At 33.4% G+C, this 24917-nt stretch overlaps 1 protein-coding gene and 1 long non-coding RNA gene across 4 annotated transcripts in view; one reads left to right on the top strand and one right to left on the bottom strand.

The window, feature by feature from the left end:
* The window catches only part of LOC106877242 (somatostatin receptor type 2), a 185422-nt gene that overhangs the window by 17591 nt on the left and 142914 nt on the right, over positions 1-24917 (bottom strand). Inside the window, exon 3 of one of the 3 annotated variants that reach the window (XM_052975927.2) lies at positions 4041-4151. The exons of the other annotated variants lie outside the window; for them this stretch is intronic. The gene's annotated coding sequence lies outside the window, so the exon portion shown is untranslated. The remainder of the gene's footprint in view (positions 1-4040; positions 4152-24917) is intronic. 3 annotated transcript variants of the gene reach the window in all.
* Positions 18052-24917, top strand: part of LOC106877243 (uncharacterized) — a 30566-nt gene continuing 23700 nt past the window's right edge. Inside the window, exons 1-2 of the long non-coding RNA XR_001410353.3 lie at positions 18052-18156; positions 18716-18768. This is a non-coding gene — a long non-coding RNA (uncharacterized LOC106877243). The remainder of the gene's footprint in view (positions 18157-18715; positions 18769-24917) is intronic.

Below are 24917 nucleotides of genomic sequence, written 5' to 3'. Positions count from 1 at the left end.
AATAATAATAATAATAATAATAATAATAATAATAATAATAATAATAATAATAATAATATATATAAAAAACAGAAAATTGCACTACTGGGCACTGCACACATCCTACGCAAAACACTTTCAATACATTAACCATAAGAGCATCACAGCAAACCACAGCACATGCCCAAGGCACACAGAGCTGCGCTCGGTAGTGAAGTGAAAGCACGTTACAAAAATAAAAGTACTGAACAATAATAATAATAATAATAATAATAATAATAATAATAATAATAATGATGATGATGATGATGATGATGATGATGATAACAACAACAACAATAACAATAATAATAATGAAAATAATAATAATAGATAAATAAATAAATAAATAACCACAAACGCAGGAATAAGTAGTCTGTAGTCTGTTCAACTAAATATTTGCATCACCCGTCTGTACATGAAGCTGCACACAGAGGTTTGGGATATACAGTGAGCAAGGACTCCAAAATTGAAAGAGATGGTTATCATCGAATTTGCTGGACAACTATGATCTAGTTGCAGTTATGAGTGTCTGTGTGTACACGCGTTTGTTTGTATGGTTATCTACGTGTCTATGGCGTTCATGATACATATAAAGAGGGAAAATAATTAAATTAATATTAGTCGACTCTAATAATAACCTAACGCAAAATAACGAAACTATTTCAGTTAATAACAAATTTAAGCTATGTGCATGGCTACAGAGATGACATGAAACAAAAAGTTGCAGTATTACAAGGAACAGTTCAATGTAATTATTTCTATTTGATATAATTTGAACATAAACAAATCACTTGTGATAATGATTAATTTAATGAACTAATTTAGTTACGTTCCGTTTACTTCAGCATATTGAATCAGAAAGTAAATAAAACCAGTTATGTTCGTGCTTTCTACTATAGGTACAAACCCTGAAATTTTGGGAAAGGCGGCTGACAGTAGTCATCGATGCTATCAACTTCAGTGCTAACAACGACAATAGCAACGGCAACACCAACCCCCAGTACTTGACTGGTACTCTTTTGTCGGCATCGAAAGGATGAAAGGCAAAGTTGAATCGCCGGAAAATTGTAGAAAATGAATATTAGAACAATACCTATTGTCATAAGTGCTCTTAGAATGATAGCAAAATGGGCTGGCTCTTACTTATCTTATATTCCAAGACATTCATAGATAGAAGAAATTCAATATATAGTACTCATGGGACCTGCACAAATCCTACGAAAAATATTGCTTATATAATTCAAAAGCCAATCTAGGCTTTCTAAGTTAATTCCAACAAAGGTGTGTGTGAATCATTCTAACTGAAGGGGATTATTGAGATCTTTTATTTAACTTCACTGTTCATTTGCGTATTGTGGAATTTCTTTTCGTGTTTTTAAACGCGAAATGATAAACTAACCCCGGCCCTTAGTAAAATAAACTGAATTGACACTAAAATTATAGATATTGTCTTAGAAATACCATTTCTCTAGAAAATAAAAATCCTGATGTCGAAGGTACAGCTGCTCCTGCTGATGAGGACGGCGACGAGAACGTCGACGGTGATAATGATGAGCATGATGACAGTGATGATGATGATGATGGTGGGGGTGGTGGTGGGGATAATGTTTTTGAGGTTTATCATATTGACGTCGACGACGACAATGATGCTACCGGTGATGATCACGATGGTGTTAGTATTGATAACGGCGAGGACAATGTATAAATGATAAATTAAGTGGTAACGCTATCATAGACAATAGACGTATAAATAATCAAATTCCCTATGTTGGATCTAGTTATTAATGAAACCGAGAGTAATGCATATTTCAAGTAATGTCCACAATATATATATTAAATCTATTCTTCTTATAAAATTATGTGTGGCGGTCGTTGAGACGCATAGTTAACGGTTGCACAGGGGTCACAAATTAGCCATGCTGCGAGACTAATCTAGAGTGACTTCCGGAAATGCTGGACCGATATTATTCCGAATACAATATGAACCAGATTACTCCAATACAGTATGTAAACACATATACATACACGTTGACACATACATTTATATATATATATATATATATATATATATATAGAGAGAGAGAGAGAGAGAGAGAGAGAGAGAGAGGGGGGAGAGAGAAAGAGAGAAAGGCAGATATATATATATATATACATATATGAAGAGAGAGAGAGAGAGAGAGAGAGAGAGAGAGAAATAGATAGATAGATAGATAGATAGAAAGAAATAAAGTAATGCCTCGTTTTATGAGAACCTGCTTTACGAGACAACGGTTTTGCGAGTTGTGTCTTTCAAGCACAAAATCCAAATTTACTATTCCCATAACCAGTGCTTCTGTGTGTTACCGAGAAATTTTTAGAGAGCGAAAGAAAGCTTCTTCTAAGCAAACAACACTTGACTTGTTTTATAAATTGACATCTACAAGTCCGTCTACGGGTGCTTGTGAATCAGCGATCGCATCTAGAAGTGGTGTGCGCGACTCTAGTGCGACTGAGAGTGATTAAGAAATTGATCATAATAATATTTTTTTTATTAGAAATGAACTAGACGTTCTTTTTACTTTACATAAGATATTCTTTACATTCTACTGTTGTTTTATTGTCATTTATTTACGAATATTCTAAATTTTATAGGTAAAATACTTTTCTGGGAACGAATTACAATTTAAAACATTGCTACTATGGGACAATAACCTCTGTTTTACGAGTTCTCGCTTTACGAGTGGTATTCGGGCAAAATTTAACTCGTATATCGAGGCATTACTGTATAGACACACACAAACACACACACGCACACACACACACACACACAACACGCACCTATACAAGCATACATACACACACATGTATATTTAACAGAATATAATGCACTGTCTGCATAATCGATTCGTTAGTGAGGAGATAGAATCAGAAAGTAATCTTTTGGAGAACATGTTAATCCATTTTTACACATCTTTCGTTTGTGTAAATTAAATTTGTGTAACTGAATTTTCATGTCAGTGAGTTTATTTTCACCAATTAGTGTTTTACTTTATAGACTTTTCATCGATTTTTGCCACGTTGTTCTGCCCAAATGGTACTCATATATCACAATTATTTGCAAAAGTCTCTTTTTATTTTTATTATTACTGTTGCATTTACGTGCTAAGCAGTAGATTTTATAAGGTTGAAATCATATTTATTTATTCATTTGTTTGTATGTTTATTTATTATTAATATAGGCAACGCTTGTCACATTATTAGGCCCTCCTTGATGAAAGGTTGGGAGGAAGAGAGGCAGTCAACTTCTTTCAAGAACTTCATCCGAATAATTACAAAAGGTTAGATAGAGATAATCTCTGTCAAAGGCAGGATTAAACGAGCTACACTGTGAAGGCATTCCAACTGTCAACATCAGTCAAATATAATTCACAAAGATTTGGTGGATTCGAGGTTATTAGTGGATATATAGTACTTTGATTGTTTAATATTTTGTTTAATATAAGGCGGCGAGCTGGCAGAAACGTTAGCGCGCCGGTCAAAGTGCTTAGCGGTATTTCGTCTATCTTTACATTCTGAGTTCAAATTTCTACGAGGTCGACTTTGCCTTTCATCCTTTCGGGGTCGATATATTAAGTACCAATTGCGTACTGGGGACGATCTAATCGACTGGTCCCTTCCCCCAAAATTTCGCGCCTTGTGCCTAAAGTAGAAAAGAATATTTTGTCTAGGACTTCGCCTTTTATTCTTTCGAGTCTGATGAAATAAGTAGTAGTTGAACACTGGGGTTGATGTAATCTTGTTACGTCCTCCCCAAAATTGCTGGCCATGAGTCAAAATTTGAAACAAATTATTTAGTGTAGTAATAGTATTATCAAAATGTATTTCCAAATATATATATATATATATATATATATATATATAGATATATGTGCGTGTGTGTGTGTATGTATGTATTATACGGAATAACATAAATGACGTCAATGAATTTTTGTAACACTCTTCAACAAGAAAAGCAAAATAAAGTAGAAAAGCAAAGTTACGAGAATATCCAAGATTATTTTTCCTCGTTTGATGTTATTATATACTTCTATAACTACGTATCCCAATTGATTTAAAGTTATTCGTATATTTTGCGCAATGTTTTCTTTGATCTGAAGTGAGATAAAAAGAAAAAAAAAGTCATTTAGCGAGGCAGAAATAGTAACAATTTGAATGACAATTTATCCTGATATCTAGTAATAAAACAAGAATGTCTGCTATTTCCATGTCAGTATCAGAAAATACAATGATCCGCTGGGATTCGGTTCTCTGAATAACTTTTGAAGTATGCCCCCTTTTTCAAACACGGGGAAGTCGAATAAGTTCTGCACGCATATTATACCTCAACTACATAAAAATCCCATATTGAAATGTAAACGTCCATTTTATATTTTCATACACATAGGTGCAGGCGTAGCTGAGTGGTAAGATGTTTGCATCTCAACTACATGGTTCCGGGCTCAGTCTACTATAGCCTCGAGCTTTTACTATAGCCTCGGACCGACCAAGCTTTGTGGGTGGATTTGGTAGACAGAAACTGAATGTGTGTGTGTGTGTGTTTGTCCCATACCACCGCTTGACTACCGGTACTGCTGTGTTTACGTGCCCGTAACTTAGCGGTTCGGCGAAAGAACTAATAGAATAAGTAGCGGGTTTATAAAAAGTAAGTACTGGGGTCGGTACATTCAGCTGAAAGTTCTTCAAGTCGCTGCCCCCACCACGGCTGCTGTCTAATGACAGAAGCGAGTAAAAGGTAAAAGACACCTTTAGACAATTTTCCTCAGCTTCCTTGAGCAAATGTCAGGAAAATGTTCCCGACTATTCTCATACAAATAATAAACTGAAATCCACATATTTGCTGTTGACCCACGAACATATGCTTTTGTCTTCATTCGTTTACAAAGGAGCAATTAAGCAATAACACTTATCTTGTAAAATTTCTTCTAGCTACTAGAAGTATTTTTAAAATATTCAGCAGACTACAGGTTTCCGATTTGTTGAAATTAGATAAAATTGAAACGCTTGAAAATTCTTTATTATTAAATTCTTTCTTAATTTATTAGAGAAAAATAAATGAGATCTTCAACAAGAGTAAGCAAAACTGCATCAAAACTACAAGTTTTGAAAGTAATTTGGTGACGACTTGAAACGCTTTCAAGTGGTTTGGAGACATTTAACATAATTCAGTTACTCCCAATCATCGAATTCCTTTCGTCCAATTCAACACAAAAAAAAAGGAAAAAATTTGGACACAACTTTCAAAATGATTATAAACAAGGAGGAAAATAAATAAATAATTAAACAAATTAATTAATCAATAAATAGAAGCAAATCACTTCACTTTTGTTACAGCACAATCTCTTCATTTCTCAACCCGACCACTTCCACAACAACCAAACAGAAACTGTTTGACCATCAACACCATCGTCTCCGCTTCCCCGGTCGTCTTCAGCGTCTACTGATGCTACAGCAATCTTACTACTAAACGTATCACTATGTATAAAACTTCGCCACCTCAATCCCACACTATATCTGCTACCACCGCAATCCCACTCAATGTATGTAAAAGAGGATCCATGGTGTCACTCCTAACCTGCAATCACTCTTATCTCTCCGACAATACTATTCAAATCTCTTATTTCAGGAACATGAATAAATACTCAATGTCCATATCAGATGGAAAACTGTAATCCCAAAAGCTGCTGCTATACCCTACATTAGTTTGCATGCTTACAGTATAACTCTTACCCTGTCCACCACCCCTGAACTAGACATATAAACATGTATCATATCTCTATCTTTTACCACAGTACTATTTTGCTGTATGATGGTACATCACAAATCCTGATATTTTATAATTTGTTCGGAATTAATTGTAATTAATAACATGAATATGATTAGAATTAAATTTAATAGACTGTTAACTTTGATAAGATATCAAATCTGAAGATCTTGAAATCAAGAGTTCAATAAAATATTTTATTATTCAATCAACAGTATCAACTATAATTATTATAGCAAAATCACATCGCTATTTATCCTCTCTACAACTACATTAGCACTGTCGAAACCACTGATCCGGTTTGTTTCCAGAAGTTCGGAACCAAAACAACATTCTAGCGAAAAACTCATAACCACATCCTACAGAGTGCCCGCGACCGCAATGACAGCAGTTGCCAAATGACCGCTACCGAACAATGCACTTCTTTATCCATACTGATTCTGGCGAAAGAAATCCAGGCGAATATTCTCGATATCATAGGTACCACTACTGTCACATTAGTACATGAAACCCCTTCACCGGCAGAGTTACTTCTAATTAGTAATGAAAATATTCAATTTATTTAAGCAACACAAAGAAGTTCATGCAAATAGTTTATCTCGTCCACTTCTGACTTTTAGTTCAGGCAACTGAAGAAACCGCATTATATATGGGATGGCATAATATATATATATATATATATATATATATATATATATATATATATATATATATATATATAATGAAGCATCCATGTGAATTACATCAGACTGCATTACTACATATCTCAACTTGTCCTTGAAGAAGACTGTGCGAATCGTTAGCCTTTCCACTCCACACGGTCAGTTATCTATTCTTTTTGGTTGTTAGTACAAGGTAATTTAATTAATAGGAAGATAATGTTAATTAAAGACAAAATAGAATAATTAAAATATTCAATGTCTAGAAAATTAAACAAAGATCACATTGATTAAATAATGAAATATTTTATTGAATTTCGATTTCAATATCTTTAGATTTGATGTTTTATTAGTAGCAATAAACCATTCAGTTTAATTCTAATGCTTTTGATATTATTAATTATAATTAATTACGAGCAAATTATATCATGATGGAGCACGAACAGAAAAGTTTTGAAGAACATTTGGTCATATTTTGTCATTGAACGTTAACCAAATTTATTTCGTTTATTTATTTATTTATTATTGATTTTAGTTTTTTTTTTTAGCTTCTACTGAAAAGTTTAAGTCATTGCATCAGGGCTTGTCGCAATACGTGTCGAAACTTTGGTTTGTATTGTGAAAGTAATTATTGGTGTCAGACTGTGAGTACAGCTGGAATCGTTCCGTGAAAGAATGTTCTTCTGTTGTTTAAACGTTTGTTTCTCTTACCCACGTTTATTTGTGAAAAGAGTTCTGCACTTACCGTACACTGACTATATTTTGTTTTACACAGTTATCTAATCCTATGCCAAACTCGTAATCGCAGAAAAGCGGTTCGTATGTGCATCTATTGAGCCGTTTTATGTGTATATCACTAAATTACATACGTACCTTTGACTTCAGTTCACCTATGGGGTTACAAGGAGTTTTGTTTGTCTCTCGCTCAACTGCGCCCCACATAATAATCAAAGGGTTTGCAGTCTGGTAAGTAAGGTGGACAGATGTAAGGGGATGTGGTCACAGAAATTATCTGACAGCCATAACTGGGTTCTTCTGCTTCTGTGACATGGTGCAGAATCAGGAAAGTTGTGAGAGAAAGTTGTGCTGAAAGAGTACTTCAGGGTTAGCCCCCCCCCCACCAATCCTTCCGGAGCCACATGGAGCTTTAGATGTTTTCGCTCAATAAACGCTCACAACGCCCGGTCTGGGAATCGAAACCCTAATCCCATCATCGCCAGCCCACTGCCCTAACCACTGGGGCATTGCGCCTCCACACACACACACACATATACATTATGTATATAAATATGTATATATATATATACTCATACACACACACACACACACACACACACACACACACACACACACATATATATATATATATATATATATATATATATATATATATATATATATATATATATATATATGTATATATATACAAATATAAAATGCTAAAATTAGGAGAGAAGAGAGAAAGAGAAAATGAGGGACGAGTGAGAATAGTGAACACGAAGTATGATTTGTTTTAATGTTACTACATGAAACATATACGTTGCTATTATCTTCGATGACAGTTCTGCGAGAAATAAAACAAACTATGGCAGTACTGACATATGTCAATATGAAAACAATATCTCTTCTGGCTTGTAAACATCAAACCATTGCATGCTTTGAAGACGTATATATAGTCATTGATATAATACAACTTCATATACAAATATATCTACCATCATTTGATACGACCTGGTATATTTGCGGAATATCTAATCTGAGAAGTTTAAACATACATCACCGACGCGACTTACAAACAAAATGGGTGTGCTATGGAATATATCCAATGGACAATATATAGTGTTGTATCTTTTATATGATATCTTTGGAGACAGGATATATTGCTAATGAGAGCTTTGGATGGTCACGAGAGAATACAAATATTATGTATGTATAAGTTTTTATAGATTTGTTGCGTCTATCCTACGTGTACTTTTGGTAGCATTTAATGCATTTTTCATTTATGGTCATATACATATACACACACTCACTCTTATATATTTGCACAATGTCACACATTCATAAATATGTGTGTATATGTATATGTATATATATATGTATATGTATATGTATATGTATATGTATATATATATATATATATATATATATATATATATATATATATATATATATATATATATATATATATATGTATGTATATACATACACACACATATATATATATATATATATATATATATATATATATATATACATATATATATACATATATATATATATATATATATGCATACATATATATATATATGTATACGTATATCTATATATGTACATATATATACATATATATGCATGTACATATATATATGCATATATATATATATATATATATATATATATATATACGTTTATGCACATATATACATACACACACACATATATGTATATGTATATAATATATTTTTAAATAGATCTCTATCTCTCTCTTCCTCTCCCCCTCTCTCTCTCCCTCTCCCCCTCTCTCTCTCTCTATATATATATATATATATATATACACACACACACAATATATTCAATATAACTTAATATATTAATATATTGATATAATATCTGATTTTATTTTACTATACACTTTATCCGTTTTCAATTATAGCGCTCACTTTTCCACATTTTTTTTTCTCATGAACTAATAAATGTCAAGTTTTCTCCTTAACTCGGAGTAATTGTGGAAATATCTGGTGAGAAACAAGATTATATTGATCAAATTTCGAAATCACGTGATAAGTTTTTACCGAACTACTGCGGTTATGCTGGGGTACTACCTTGAAGAGATTTTAGTTGGATGATTCGACCCCGGTACATTTTTCTAAGCCACGTACACTGTTGATGGACGGGATGCAAAGAAAACAGCGCCGGCAATCAGGTGGCGGTGAAGGGACAAATAAGCGCCCAGATTCTGAAGATACGGCAGATTGGGCCTCAGACGAAACCCCTTGGTTACGAAGCTACAAACTTTTAACACGTAAACAGTGCATAATAAAAACACAATGAACTATGTGAAATAACTGAAAGTGACCCAATGTCAGGAATTTTGATAATTAGCTTAAGACTTTGATGTACGGTATTCCACGCAAAAAACAAGCCTTTGAAGTCATAGAATTACAAAAAGATTTCTTTTTTAGTTGGAAAGAAGAAACAACGAATATCACTGATGATAAATCTCTCAAAGAACTGAGGAGATAATATCATGAAATTAAGAATTCATCTCCCTTAATTTGTGTGAGTGCTTAACGAAAGTGACGTCTCAACTTCCTTTGCAAGCAGGATGCAAATGCAATTGCGTTTTCATCTAGTAGGTGAAAGGAATTCCAGACTTTCCTTCCCCTGAGCATGTAGCATGTAATCTAACTTTGAGAAGTCAATTAATTTATTGTAATTGTTTCCTCTTTGAGAGTTTCTAACAACTGCCGCTAGGTTTTGGTTTTTGTTCTCTAATTAAGAGCCTAATTTAAATTAATTAATTATATCTTGCGCTCGGCATTGGCATTTGGTACTTCCCACTTTACTTTATCTAGTGTTATTACAGTTACTGTCAGTATTATTGGTATGCCACGTTGTATCTAGTTTTTCCTCTTAAACTTCCGAGTTCAAATCATGCCAATAGGCCTAATTATTTTTCAGTTTTCTATAAGAAGCAAATTAAACTACCAGTCAAATACGTTTATCTATCAAACTGACGTTATCTTTCTCTAAAATTTGATGCTTTCTACCTATGAAAGAATTTAGTACTACTTTTAATGGGTAGCGGACTAGCGCAGACATTAGTGTTTCGTACATAATTTCGCGAAATTAAATAGAGCTCTGTTATGTCTTTAGTTCAATTCCTCACTAAATCCAAATTTGCCATTCATTACTTTGTGGCCCACGCTATAAAATTCCAGTAAAATATCAGATCAGTTTAATCGACTATCTCTCCTTCGCAAAAAGTTTTGGTCTGGTAACTATGTTACCGGGAAGGCATGTAACAAGTAGACAATAACAAACACTCATTAAAATCAATAGTACGCTAACCTTATATAAGATACTCTCAGCAACTGTACGAAATGAACCCAATAATGCAAACTTAGAATTAGAGAATCAATCAGTCTCCATCACTGAATATACACCAGTACTAGATATCCTCAAAAACAACATTATGAACCTTCCCCATGTAGACACAAAGAATAACTATCATATAATATTTATAAACATGAAGCAAAAAATAGCCTTACAGTGGACAAATAAGAAAAGTCGGAAGATTACTGGTTAAATTGCTGAACCGGGTGGTACGTTGTGTTCTTCAGTAAAACGTTGCACTTCAGGTTGCTCCACTCCACCTAGTTGTAAACAGCAAACCATATGATGGAGAACCGCCCCGCTCAGTTGGGAACTGCCTTGATTTCGGTCAGCTATATGACATGGAAACCGGATAACCTGCCGCCATGAGATACAGGATTGGAGATAATAATATCGACAGTATTATTACAATCTATTACAATAAAACCCTGCAGATTTAATCGTTGCTTTACATCTTTACAAGATCGATAAAATACATATCAATATTGATATGGATCGAATATGTGAGAACCTTTTCTCTCTAAAATATTTGATACTGTGCCTATGTTTTATATCATAGTTATTAAAGTTTATGTCTCACATATTATGACTTAGTGGTTAAGAACTTTATATCGTAACACCGGCGTCCCTTGTTGCACCGCATTGCACAGCTTGTTGATAAAATGCTATTAATAAGACAAGCCATATCGCTAATTAATTGAATGCCAGTTCGATCAGACAATCACAAGGAAAAGCATATTTACCATATGAACGGCCCGAAGATTGCAAAACAGACAGTCTCAAAGACTCTTTGAATATGTTTTGGAGTAGTAACGTTCCAATTTCTTCGATACTTTCCTCTTTTTATCGCTGAAACCGTGGCACAAAAAATTTCCATCCATATCAATACAGATTTTTGGTATGAAACATTATTCGGACCATGAAACATTATTCGGACCGAAAAGCATAGCCAAATGTTCTGGATCGTACAAAAACAGATTCATTGGTAATGGTTTCGTGTTGGTTAATACGTTTTTAGTGAAACTTCATGGATCGAAACTGTTTACAAACTGATCCGATGAACTCTATTTAGAATTCGAATGATACATATGTGTCACGTGTACTCTGCTCTGCTGATTCTGGTAGATAAATATGTGAGGGGTACACGTGTTTGTGGAATGCTCATCCACGTATACTTTAATTCAAAAGTCAGGTTTTTAAAGAATCTATCCCCTCGTACAATTTATTGCTTTTTATTACAATTCGGGTACTTAACTCACCGAAATTTTCTTTATATTTGGCTCTTTTAAGGTCCAAAATAAGAATGAGAGATAAAACACAGGTTGGTCTACTAGATCACTCAACACCGAAAATAAAATTTTATCTTGGTGGTTACGTTAAATATGAATACTTACAAAATTTAAGTCGCAATCTGACAGAATTCCTATCGCGCCGGTTGAGATGCTTGATGGTAATTCATCTGTCTTCACGCTCTGAGTAATTCCGCTGAGGTCGACTTTACCTTTCATCATTTCAGGATCGATAAAATAAGTACCAGTTGAATACTGGTGTCGACGTAAGTCGCATAGCCCTTCCCCGAAATTGCTGGTCTTACGTCAGAATTTGAAATCAATATTGTAGCAGTCTACGTAACATTAAATGATACAGTACTAATAGAGGAATTTCATAATTCCAAGCTGATAATCTGAAATTTTAATCGAAGTACAGTCACGATGGCTCCGTCATTTAGTGCAGAGAAAGAAAATCGATATTTTCCAGTCAAGGATTCAATGAAAAAAAAATCAATAATCTCCATTCAAGAATCATGTTTTGGGAAATACCGGATGACCAAGCTGGAAATACCAAAATTGTATCGATCCGCTTCATGGTAAATTCCAAGCAGCTGTTTCCGCAAAATCCGAAGTGCATCAAGTGCCGGAACACAAACCATAACACGAGGAAGTATTTACATGATAACTCGATCTGCTTGAAGCAACACCCAACCCACCATGAAATTACATATTTACACATACCGTTCAATTATAAAAAGGTTCCAATTTGACGAGCTGACAAAAAGATTAAGGTAAATGTTATTAAGAAAAAACGACATTACAATAAGGTTAAGCTAAACTGATACAGTTTATTTCATTTGTTTTTTAAAATGACATCGTTTAAATGGCGGCCTCTAATCCTGATAAACTGCTGAAATTGATTTCTTGAGTTTTCTATCATCTGCGTGTCATTTCCGACACTATGTATCCGCTTGATTGACGTATAGCAGACTGCAATTCATCAACAGTTGTCAGTCGATGTTTGTAGACCTGAAATTGCTGGTTCCAAGAACAAAATCACAAGGAGCGAGATCAAGCAAATTCGATCCAGAGTGCAGGTCATTTATTATTACCACTTAAGATCAAGTGCCCTAGAATCTATTCTCTAAGAAAATTTCATTTAGCTCATTATGTGAGGGGTAACCCCATCCTGTTGAAATCACACATTCGAATGCGTGTGTGATTTTGAGATCCAGAAATTTCCGTAGCAGCTCCATATTAACAACTGGATGTTGCTGTGTCTATTTGGCCTCCCTCTTACAGAAGTAGATGTTTCAAACACCAGAATTAGCAACAGTGCTCCATATTATATTGTAAATAGTCAATATAGTTTTTAGAATATATTTTGTGGACATGAAGGAGATAGTATGTAGGTAATATAGTTTATAGAATAAACTCTTCGTTACACAACATGCCTACAGGTGTCAGCGGTCACGGATCACAACAGCATTCGTTAAAACTAGCTTGTGAAGCCAACGAATAACTTCTCTCTCTCTGATTTGATCGTGGTCGTCTCTCTTTCACTTTTTCAACAGACATTAACTGATCAGCACTCATTTGATGTCCAGTGAATATAGTCCGTTTCATCTCTGTGTTGAGAAGACAGCGATTTTTTCTGCTTATCTAAAGACTTCAGCAAATGCTGTTCTATCCGTATATATCTCCATCATTCATGAAACGAACTCTGTCTGCAAGGCACTGATAAGCTTTTGCTCGTACTTCTAAGTATTTCAGATCACACAGCTATATATAAATGTATTGACATTTCATTATACTTATTCATAACCTTTTATTTGGCAATAAATGTTTGATCTCATCGAAAGCAGCCTTGATCTGTCCAATAATTGACTTTCATGTCTTTCTGTCTTCTGATATTCTTATACCCCACATGTGGTTAAAGTTATGGACGTCTTTCAATGTATAGTTCCATAAATATTAAGAAGCAAATTGTGTATTAGTTTGCATTTTTGCAAGCATCTCAGTGATAACATTCAACGACACTTCTTTCTCATAATGAATTTTTTTCTGTCCCTGTAATCTTATTCAGTGCGTTCGATGGTGAACTGGTAATTTCTCAGCGTTTTGCTTCCCGACTGCATCGTACCGAGTTCAGTCTAACTGTATGGAACTAAGGGCCATGTGTTTTTCACTATAGTTTCAAAGACCCGGGAATAGAATTGGTACACGGAAATTGAAAGAAGCTGTCATATATATATATATATATATATATATATATATATATATATATATATATATATATATGACAGACGTGGACTTTGGCCTTCATCGCTTCCGGCTTGATAAGATGAGTACCAGTTAAGCACTGGGATTGATGTAATCGATATCCTCACATCCTGAACTTGTTGGCGTTGTGCGAAAAGTTGGAATCTATATATTTGATGAATGTAAGTGTATTCATTGATGAAATTACGCAAAGAAGGTAAGTATGCTATAAGAAATATATTTCACACTCAACATGGTTCTCTAATATCCAATATCGTAAACATATTTTATGAGTTCCAGATAATATTTTCCAAATGAATGATGTTACCTAACGGTATTGAGATGCCTTATAAAATTCAAAATGTTGGGGAAGAAGCGGGGAAATCTCATGAAATGTACTGCCCAGTGAGGAGAATACGTATGCATTAAGCGTAATAGAAACACACATTTCTAGTATAAACGCAAATTCAAAAAATATGAAATGAAGGAAAACTGCTCAAGTTGAATAATTTTATGTTTTCCCCGCATTCAATTTGTATTTAAGAGTTTACTTTCTGCAAAAATATTCTTTATAATGTTTCATTTTGTTACTTTCCTGTGCTCCCGAGTGTTTGCGCTATATTATGATTTTATAATCTCATCATTAAGTAGATATATTCCAGCAAGTTTATATACGTTTCTCCGTTCTCCGTTCATCTCTATCATAGCCTATTTTCCAAGTCCTAAAGCGCGCTGATATTAGTACCAAATATTCTCACTGTTTTCAATAAGGAGTCTAGTTCTTCTTTGCATTTGCCATAAAATATTTAAATCTCTCCATAATTACATAGTTCATTTTTTTTCTTTTTCTTTCCCATTGGGTATCTTTTCTTACGTTTCTGTAGTGTAACCAAGGATCGGATCAGTGCGATTGCAAACAAGACGGGAGAGAGAATGTCCCCTTGAAATCTATCTATTTTGATTTGAATATCTCTTAATCTTTCTCTGATGACAACCGCTACTTTTCAGTGACTATGTGTCTTCTCACTGGCACCAAAACAGTTTGAGATTTTGAAACGATCCATCCATCACTTGATCCACCAGTTCAGCAGTGAAATGAAAGTTATCAGCTTCCCCTCCCCTCAAAATAGCTGGTCCGGAGCCAAAAATTAGAAAGAATTTGAATTTCATCCTCCGGGGACCATTATATATACAGTGCCGCAATAATTCAGTTTATCCTTCATTCTACATTTGTTGACATGTTTATGTAAGGAAAACTTGTTAATAAACTGTTTTTTCATTTGTCTCATTAAAATGCTCTTTGCGTTGCTAATATTCTTTAATTAGATGCTTAATATCCTAGTCTATATTTGTAATAATATGGTGTGCATCACTTATGTCACACTTTAGATCAGAATCTGAAATTTAATTAAGAGACCATAGTATTTGATTTAACCTGAGTACCTTGTATGACCGGTTTCTTGTTTTGTAATATTGGCTATAATTGTTTAATTTTATTGTCCACCACCTACAATTAATTAATTTATACTCATCTGCTGCTAAAAGCTAAACTCTGTAGGTCTTTCATCTTCACATCTTTTAATTGCTCTCAGCGTGCGTTTATTGCGTTTTAAACATGAGGTAAAAAACAATAACTTTTGTCAGAACAAAGACTTTGATATTGTTATTAAAACATTCAAACTTTTCGACATCGACATTTTATGACTGCTATTTAATTTTAATTGGAAAATAAGTACAATTAATACGGCTTCAAAGACTATTACAAGCATATTCTAATAAAACTGTCGCTACAATACTTTAACAAATGGCAGTAAATATTAGCTGAACATCTCAGAGATTAATGTATTTGACTCTGAATGTTCGAGACAAATTTATTTTCTGAAACACTTCGAGAGAGTATTTAAGTAGAATATTTTATATTTGCTTCGTTTGAAGGAATGGTATACTTACATGCGCTTGACAGATGCGCCGAGCGCATGCTGTCGTACGAAGAAAGTGGGACAGAGAAAAAATAATCTAGAAAACCAAAACTTACACGTAGAATAATATGTATGTAACGGTTCCTGGGGTGTTTGTGGGTGTTAAGGGAACGAGAAAATAGCGAGTCATGAGTGCGCGAAGTAAGGCAGGCATTTGCGTATGATGTTAAGAAGTATGACTTGTAAGTTCTGGATTTGATACAAAATGCGCAGAACTTTGAACTTGCCTATAAGTATATATATATATATATATATATATATATATATATATATATATATATATATATATATATATATATATATATATGTGTGTGTGTGTGTGTGTGTGTGTGTGTGTGTAGATAGATAGATAGATAGATAGATAGCTAGATAGATAGATAGATAGATAGATAGATAGATAGATAGATAGATAGATAGATAGATAGATAGATGTAAATAGGAATTTACTAATGTGTGATCACAGTAACATTACAAAATACTGTCAGTAATAAGATTTCACTAACATCACTAAGAGCAATTTCTCCTATAAAAAAATCTAAGGTTGTATTAACATATAATATGCCCTGGATATTGTGACTTGTACATTAGATGTAACATTACCAGTTACACTTTTTCCTCACAAGGAAGATTTATCTATTATTATTATCTGCTTTCGCTGTATTAACATATCTATAAGTTATTACTTATCAGACTGATTGTGTTTACCCGAAATTTTCTCGGTTACAATCGATAAAATACCAAACAGAATACTTCTCCGGTTTTAATCACATTTTGTTTTCTCAATTCCTGCTTTCCCAACTCGCCAATATCGATCTTAACATTTATTATTTCATGGTGATTAAAATAATTGCCAAATATTATTGTTGATTTTGTTACTTTCAGGCCCGGTGAACCTCTGTGCGAGTAAAACTATGGTAAAATATGTAATGGCTATGACTGCCACTAGCTGTCCTTATCTGGAGCTATAATATCGAATGCGGCTGTCTTTTCAGGGAAATAAGCTATAATATGCTGTAGATATGGGTACCATTTCCAATAGATATGTGCGCTATGTAGGTTCTCACTCACCGACACCTATATAATCAATCGATTAGATCGATGTAATTAACAATATGTCATTTTTGTTATGTCTGTGTCTGTGTCAGCGTGTGAAAACTTCATTATTGTAATTAGCAAGGTGATGAATCGATCTAATCAATATAATCGATATATTTATATGTGTATATTATCTATGATATTATGCTTCAGAGAAGAGTTCGAATAAGTATATCAAACGGTTGATTCAATCGGAGAAACAAATATTCACATGAAGGAAATATAATATCAATATATGAATATAATCAATACAATCCGTAAATCAATATTTACGGAGTGTTGTTATGATCATGACCATTTTGAGTTCATTTCTGTTTACCTTAAGTTCGTTTTTTTATCCATTCCCTTAGGTAAAAAATATATAGGAAAATTGAATATAACATTCTACCATAGGACATCCATAGATTTATATTAGTAGTACTTTTTATGTTACTTGAATGTCAGAAGTTATGTGTTTGCCTACAAAACTAAGATTATTTAGTTTCGTCATTCTAACTGCTATACTCGTAATTCCACCGAGGGTTGCTATGTATTCCCGTTCTCTAGATCGCTTATATAAATCTATCTATTGCTCTAGAGTCGTCTAAGAAAATATTAGAAAACCACTACTATATAATCAATTATCTTTTCTTTCCTTTGTAAACCTATGAACTGTATGAACGTAATAAATTCGTATTATATGGCAATCATTCTATAGTAAAACGATATTGAGGAAAACTTGCCACTGTGATCTGTGATCTTCCTTCGCAGTTATTGATGGTAAAATAAATAATCGGAACAGACGTCACTTGTGCTTTACGTCATAATATCAAGAAACTATGTATATTGTAGAAACCAGCAGAAATTGACAGACTGCACTATCATTGTCACAAAAATAAGACAACGTCATCGTTTTTATTATTGGGAATAAAAGAGTGGGTTGCGAGATTCAATAACCTGCAATGCAAAATTTCGTTAGTATCTTAGTTTAAATCTTACTAATACTACCAAAACAACGGAGCCAAATATAATTTTCTAATTATAATTGTTCCTTCATTGTTCCTTGAAGCTCTCAGAAAATGTTTCTCTCTCTCATTCCTCATTCTCTCTCTCTCTCTCTCTCTCTCTCTTACGGACACACACATCTGTAAACATACGCATATATACATGTATATATATATATATATATATATATATATATATATATATATATATATATATATATATATATATATATATATATATATATATATATATATATATATATATATATATAATACATACATACATACATACATAAAGTTATGTATTTATATGTATATATTTCTATATTTATACTATTCTATGCTTTGACTTTGTTTTTCTTTATTTTCACATCAACGGAACAATTGTCAGCTTGTATATCAAAACAGAAATCAGTTTAAAGAAACACTGTCAATGTTAATGAAACTAAAAGTTGAAATTGTAGATTGAATCTATCACTATTCTCATTTTCTCACATGTTTGATGTTTTCTGTTTTTGTTTTGTTTTAGGAAAACACAATTTTCTTGCAGATTTAGCAGTAGAAAAGTCATACATATAACATGTAATGTCAAAACTGGGAAGATTTCATTTTGGTCTTTGACCCCTCGATCTTCCTCGATGCTACTAATTCGTTTATCTTTTACTTTTTACTGTTATTGAAGTGCAGTCGTGCTGCGACACCACCTTGAAGGGATTTTTATCGAACAAGTCGAAAGAATATTTATTTTTAACTTGATACTTCTATGGTATGCTTTTGCGAAACTACTAAGTTATAGGGACGTACGTAAACATGTACTGAACTTCAACGGGTCGTGGGAGTCATAACACACACACACACACACACACATAATTCAGACGATCCTTTATTATAGAAGTTACACTCTCTCACATGCATATGCACATGCATCCAGTAAAGGCATTGGATGCTGTTTATAAATACTTACTAGCGTTGTAACAAAGAGAAAACTTTAGCGATTCAATACATAGAAAGAGTTCATATAACTTGTATAATCGGTGATCGATGTGATCGATAAAAACAATACACGGGATGGTGCTGGTACGCCAGAGTAGACACAATTCAATAATTGAAACAAATAATTGAATAAAAGTTTTGCCACTTACGCGGCCATTTCAATCCCTCTTGTCAAGTAACTAAATTGTTAAAACTTTCAAGATGTATGCATAACGTACACTAAATTTATCCACTTGAAACTATAACTGTCAGCATTGAAACTTATTTCTAAACAGAAGATTCTTTTATAAGTTTCACCTTCTGCAGTGAAATAAAACCTGACGCATTTATTAAACAGATTTATTTATCATTACTTTCAGCTTAACTTAGTATATATTCAGGAATTTCTCCAAAATTCCTGCAGACATTCTGGCTCTTCATTACATATGATATAGCAAATTTGTTTTGACTTTAACTAATATACCTAAACCGTTGCTTCAACTGTTATTAGAAGTAATATTTACGTAAAATTTAGAGAAATATGCATTGGACTTGACAGAAAGTGATTATAAATTTCAATGAGTTATGAAAAAATTACATTAGCAATTTTAGGCTGATACAGAGTACAGATATATTTCTATAAACTAAATATTCATGATTTATATTTCACTACACTTTTCATCTGTCTGGAGCCCATGAAACCAACATTTGTACTAAATAAAGAGCGATGTAATAAAAATCACCCTCAGGTGAGAGTTTATTGCTAACATATAACATGTGGCATAGTGTTTCTGGTAGCTTTGAAGTGTCCATATAGACGGGAAGAGATATATGCTGACTACTTTCGAGTCGCCTCACTCCTGCTCCAGAAGAACATGCAGATTTATGACAAAGGGAGAGAGTGAAAGGTTGACAGCAAGAACAGATTAATAATGATTACATCTGAGTAGAGTGGGGCAATATAAAAATATATTCTTTGCTTGAGGGCATCATGTGGCTCTCAGTTCAGGAGTCAAACAACTAATCGAACATCATGAGTCGAACCATGAGACGAACATAATGAGTCGAAACTCTAGATGAAATTCGTGAGTCGAATATCTAATCGGACATCATGAGTCGAACTTGGTCGCTTAATTTCCTACTATTGATTTACATTGCAAATGAGGAGGAATATTAAGTCCAAAGCTTGGCCAGAGTTGTGTCTCCTTTTCACCAACATATAAAATGTTTCCATAGTTTCGAAAAAATAATAATACTCACTGTCTCAAAGCCGTTCTTTCATCACCTCATAAATTTTTGTAATTAATTTACCGATATTCACTGCATTAACTATGCTGACACGAACTGATATATGGACTATACACTGACTAATAGAAAATGTAACCTTTTATTTAATATTATTATCCTTGATACTGGAGATATGAATTTACAATGCTACTCATTTACTCTTTCACTTGCTTCAGTCATTTGACTGCGGCCATGCTGGAGCACCGCCTTTTAGTCGAGTAAATCGACCCCAAGGTTTATTCTTTGGAAGCCTAGTACTTATTCTATCAGTCTCTTTTGCCGAACCGCTAAGTTACGGGGACGTAAACACAGGAGCATCGGTTGTTATGCTATGTTGGGGGGACAAACACAGACACACAAACATATACACACACATATACATATATATATCCATATATACGACGGGCTTCTTTCAGTTTCCGTCTACCAAATCCACTCACAAGACTTTGGTCAGCCCGAGGCTATAGAAGAAGACACTTGCCCACTGCTACTGTGAAACCTTCCTAACAAAATTGTGTGCTGATTCCCCAAATTACCCACAGTGGGTACAGAAGGCCGGAAGTGAGCCATCCAATTGCCACGCAGCGTGCAATTAACAGATGCAAATATTTCACAGATTACACCCTCCGTGCTCATAAATAAGGATATATATTGACTAAATTGACTAGAATGCCTTAGTTCATAGATCTGTCCGATCAAAGCTGACAACAATAGCAACAGCATCAGTAGTTTTAATCTAATAACATTAAAGACACATTGCATAGCACACAATCAATCAACATGCAAATAATTAAAATACATCGATACATAATTTCGGTAAGGGAACACATTGTCAGAATTGCTACCATGCAAACCAAAATGTTTAGCGGTATTTCTTTTGCCTCTTCATGTTTTGATTTCACACACCACCGAAGTCAACTTTGTCTCTCTTCCTGGGTCGATAAAATAATGTACCAGTCGACGTAATCGGTATCCTCCCCTCCTAAAAATATTTGCTCGATTTATACTAAAATTATATTGGGAGTATCTGTGAAGTGTCGGATATTTAAGGATTTTTTCTGCCTCCCAGACGTCACTAAATATATATATTCAACTAAAAAGTACCTTCGAGGGAAATCTGTGAAGGTTAACAATTGAATATACGGTAATACTCTTCTCTATACGCTACTGCTGTTGACTAAGGGAAAATCAAGTTCTAATACAACTTGCCATATCTGACGTCGTAGAATGTAAACAGTCTGTGGAAATTTCGCGCGATGGTTTAACACTTCTGCCACGCTGAGTTAAAGAACAACAACTAATAGCACAATGCCTTTTCTTTAAACCACTGCAAGAATATGAAAGCACACATAGTAATATTTTACTTTACCGTTTTACGTAGCAAATCTCATGTCACAGAAATCAAGTTTGATTCTATCTCTTCGGCTTGTTGAAATAAAGCTAAGTTTATGTAATGACGTCCATAAAATCGGTATTAGTAATATAATGGGAGTCAATAAATTGAAGACCAGTATTACACTGGTTTGAATAAAGTAACGGTCATTAATATACTAACGTAGATGAAATGAGAATCAAAATATACTAGTTTGGTTAACATGAGGATCATCTTCGATGAAATGAGAATGGAAAGTGTTCTTACATAGATAACAAGAGGATAAAATGTATACTAACATAGATAACATGATAATTAAAATATATTAGCATAGATAAAATGAGGATAAAATGTCTACTAAGCTGGGTGGAATGAAGACTGAAAATAAACCAGCAAAGATAACATTAGGATGAAAATATTCTGAAGTCGATGAAATGAAAGACGTACGAAGGTGATAGAATTGGGATGGCTAGTATTGTGATAATGGTAGAAATTAGAGTCGGGAATGTATTGGTTTCAACTTCTGGCACAGGGCCACGAAATTCCGGGGACAGAGTAAGTCGATTACATTGACCCCAGTGCTCAATTCGTATATATTTTATAGAGCCCGAAAGGAGGAAAGGCGAAGTTGACTCCGGTGGCATCTAGACTCAGACTGTTTACGCAATGGCGGAGAAAACAATGTTTAGTGTTTTGCCCGGTGTGCTAACGATTCTACCAGCTCGTCACTTTAGGGATAGAAATGTATATATATGTATATATATATATATATATATACATAAGCATATCTGGAAAGCGATAATATATGATATTTCATAAATATACGGGATATGTAGATGTGTATTCGTGTCTGTACACAGACTAAAATATTTTATATAAATATATTTTTCTGAAGTAGTAAAGTAAGTCTTTCACAAAGAATATGTCTGGTATTTAATTTCCTCTAGTCTTGTTCTACTATATATATATATATATATATATATATATATATATATATATATATATATATATATATATATATATATATATATATATATATATTTAACACTAAGGTAACTTGTGTGTGTATGCATGTATGTCTTTATGTATGTACACGGCGGACTTATTTTAGTTCCCGCTTACTAAATCTACTTGAAAGGCTTTGGCTGATCTTCAGCTATATGAGAAGACACATGCTGAATGTGAGGTGCAATGAGAGTGAACCCTAGACGACATGGGTGGGAAGTAAACGGCTCACCCATGCAGTCACGCCTGCACCTCGCTACGAATATGGATCCATCATCGATCCAAATTGTGGTTATATTTTTCTATAATTTCTTGTCATATGTGACGTGTAATATTCTATGAATTATTTTTATGATAATAGAGTGTTCGCAAACTATTTCATAAAATATTCTGTTGAATACTAACTGAATTGTCATTAATACTATATTAATGCATTCTGTTATTAATATTCCAATAATAACAGCCGAGATTTTACAAGAAATCGTTTTCAAAAAAATGGCCTCAAGCAACGGTTTCTAAAGCGTTGCTGTCGATCAAATCGACCATTAGTTTATCACACTTAATATCATTTTATCCTCGTTTTGACACGTCCAAGCTAACTAAGCATAGTGAAATCAATTGTAAATCGAATTCTGTCTGATTTTTTTTTCCATCATCGAACAATGACTTGAACAGCATATTATAGTTCTACTTAATAATTCTGGCAAACCATTAGCTATTAATTTTAGCATTATTGTTATTTATAAACGCGGTTCTAACATCATTCATATTACATCTTACGAAGAAAAACTTACATGAAATGCAATATAAATATTACTATCACATGTGTAAAATTATAGTTAGGAACATTTAAATCGAAAATCCAAAAAATAAATTCTTTGGTACACTCTGGGAATAGAAAACATTAGAAGAAGATAAAATTCTTTCATCGGTTTTTTTTTACGGTTTGCTGTTCAACTTTGGTAAGTACATACACACATACACAAACACACACTCACACATGCACACATGCACACATACACACAGACACACGCACACACGCACTCATACACACATGTACACTCCTGCACAGGCACACACACACAAACACACAAACACGCACGCGGACAAAGACAAACACACAAAAACATACACACGGACACAAGCACACACACAAACACACCCACACGCCATCACAGACACAGACACACATGCACACACACACACTCACAGACACACACACTTATTCCCCCTCAGGAGAATATTCATCCTCTATCTTATCTGTCAGTAATCGCTCTACTTCCCCTTCCCCTTTCTAGCCCCCTCCTTACTCCGTAAGCAACACTAAGCAGTAGCAGCAGCTATAGTACTCAGTCAAGTAGATGTGGATATGTATATCTATTCATATATACATATATACAACTTATTTTTTTCTCTCTCTATTTATTTTCTCTTATTCTTTCCTGTGCAAGAGCGTAGGCTCGAAAGGTAAAAAGGCTTTTTCCTTTCTCCCGAGCGTCAAACTAATATATGTGTTTGTTGTTCATACACTTGTCTTTGTCGTTTGTTTTTCTGTAAGTTTCAGCTATACATACATACATACATACATACATACATACATACATATATATATATATATATATATATATATATATATATATATATATATATATATATATATGTATATATATATATATGTATATATATATATATATATATATATATATATATATATATATATATATATATATATATATATATATATATACATATATGTGTATATGTGTGTGAGATCGTAGAAAGAAATAACAATATCAACATATCAAATTTAATGTACCTCTATTTACCCCTTTTAGTTTTCTTATCTTGATCAATACAGTACTTATAGCTAAAGGAAAAATTACAGTGGACTTATCACAGATGCATATCATTTATATATATATATATATATATATATATATATATATATATATATATATATATATATATATACGTACACACACATATATGCACGTAGTGTAATGTATGTATGTATTTACGTACGTATAAGAAGTACCCATATATGTTTCTGGTACAAGATAAATGATACTTCTCTCGTAGGTTTCCCTGTAAACAT

The sequence above is a fragment of the Octopus bimaculoides genome, chromosome 23 (genome assembly GCF_046866305.1).
Source record: "Octopus bimaculoides isolate indiv1 chromosome 23, ASM4686630v1, whole genome shotgun sequence".
NCBI lineage: Eukaryota > Metazoa > Mollusca > Cephalopoda > Octopoda > Octopodidae > Octopus > Octopus bimaculoides.
The sequence above is the reverse complement of the archived record's forward strand: the minus strand, read 5'-3'. Positions and strand labels throughout refer to the sequence as shown.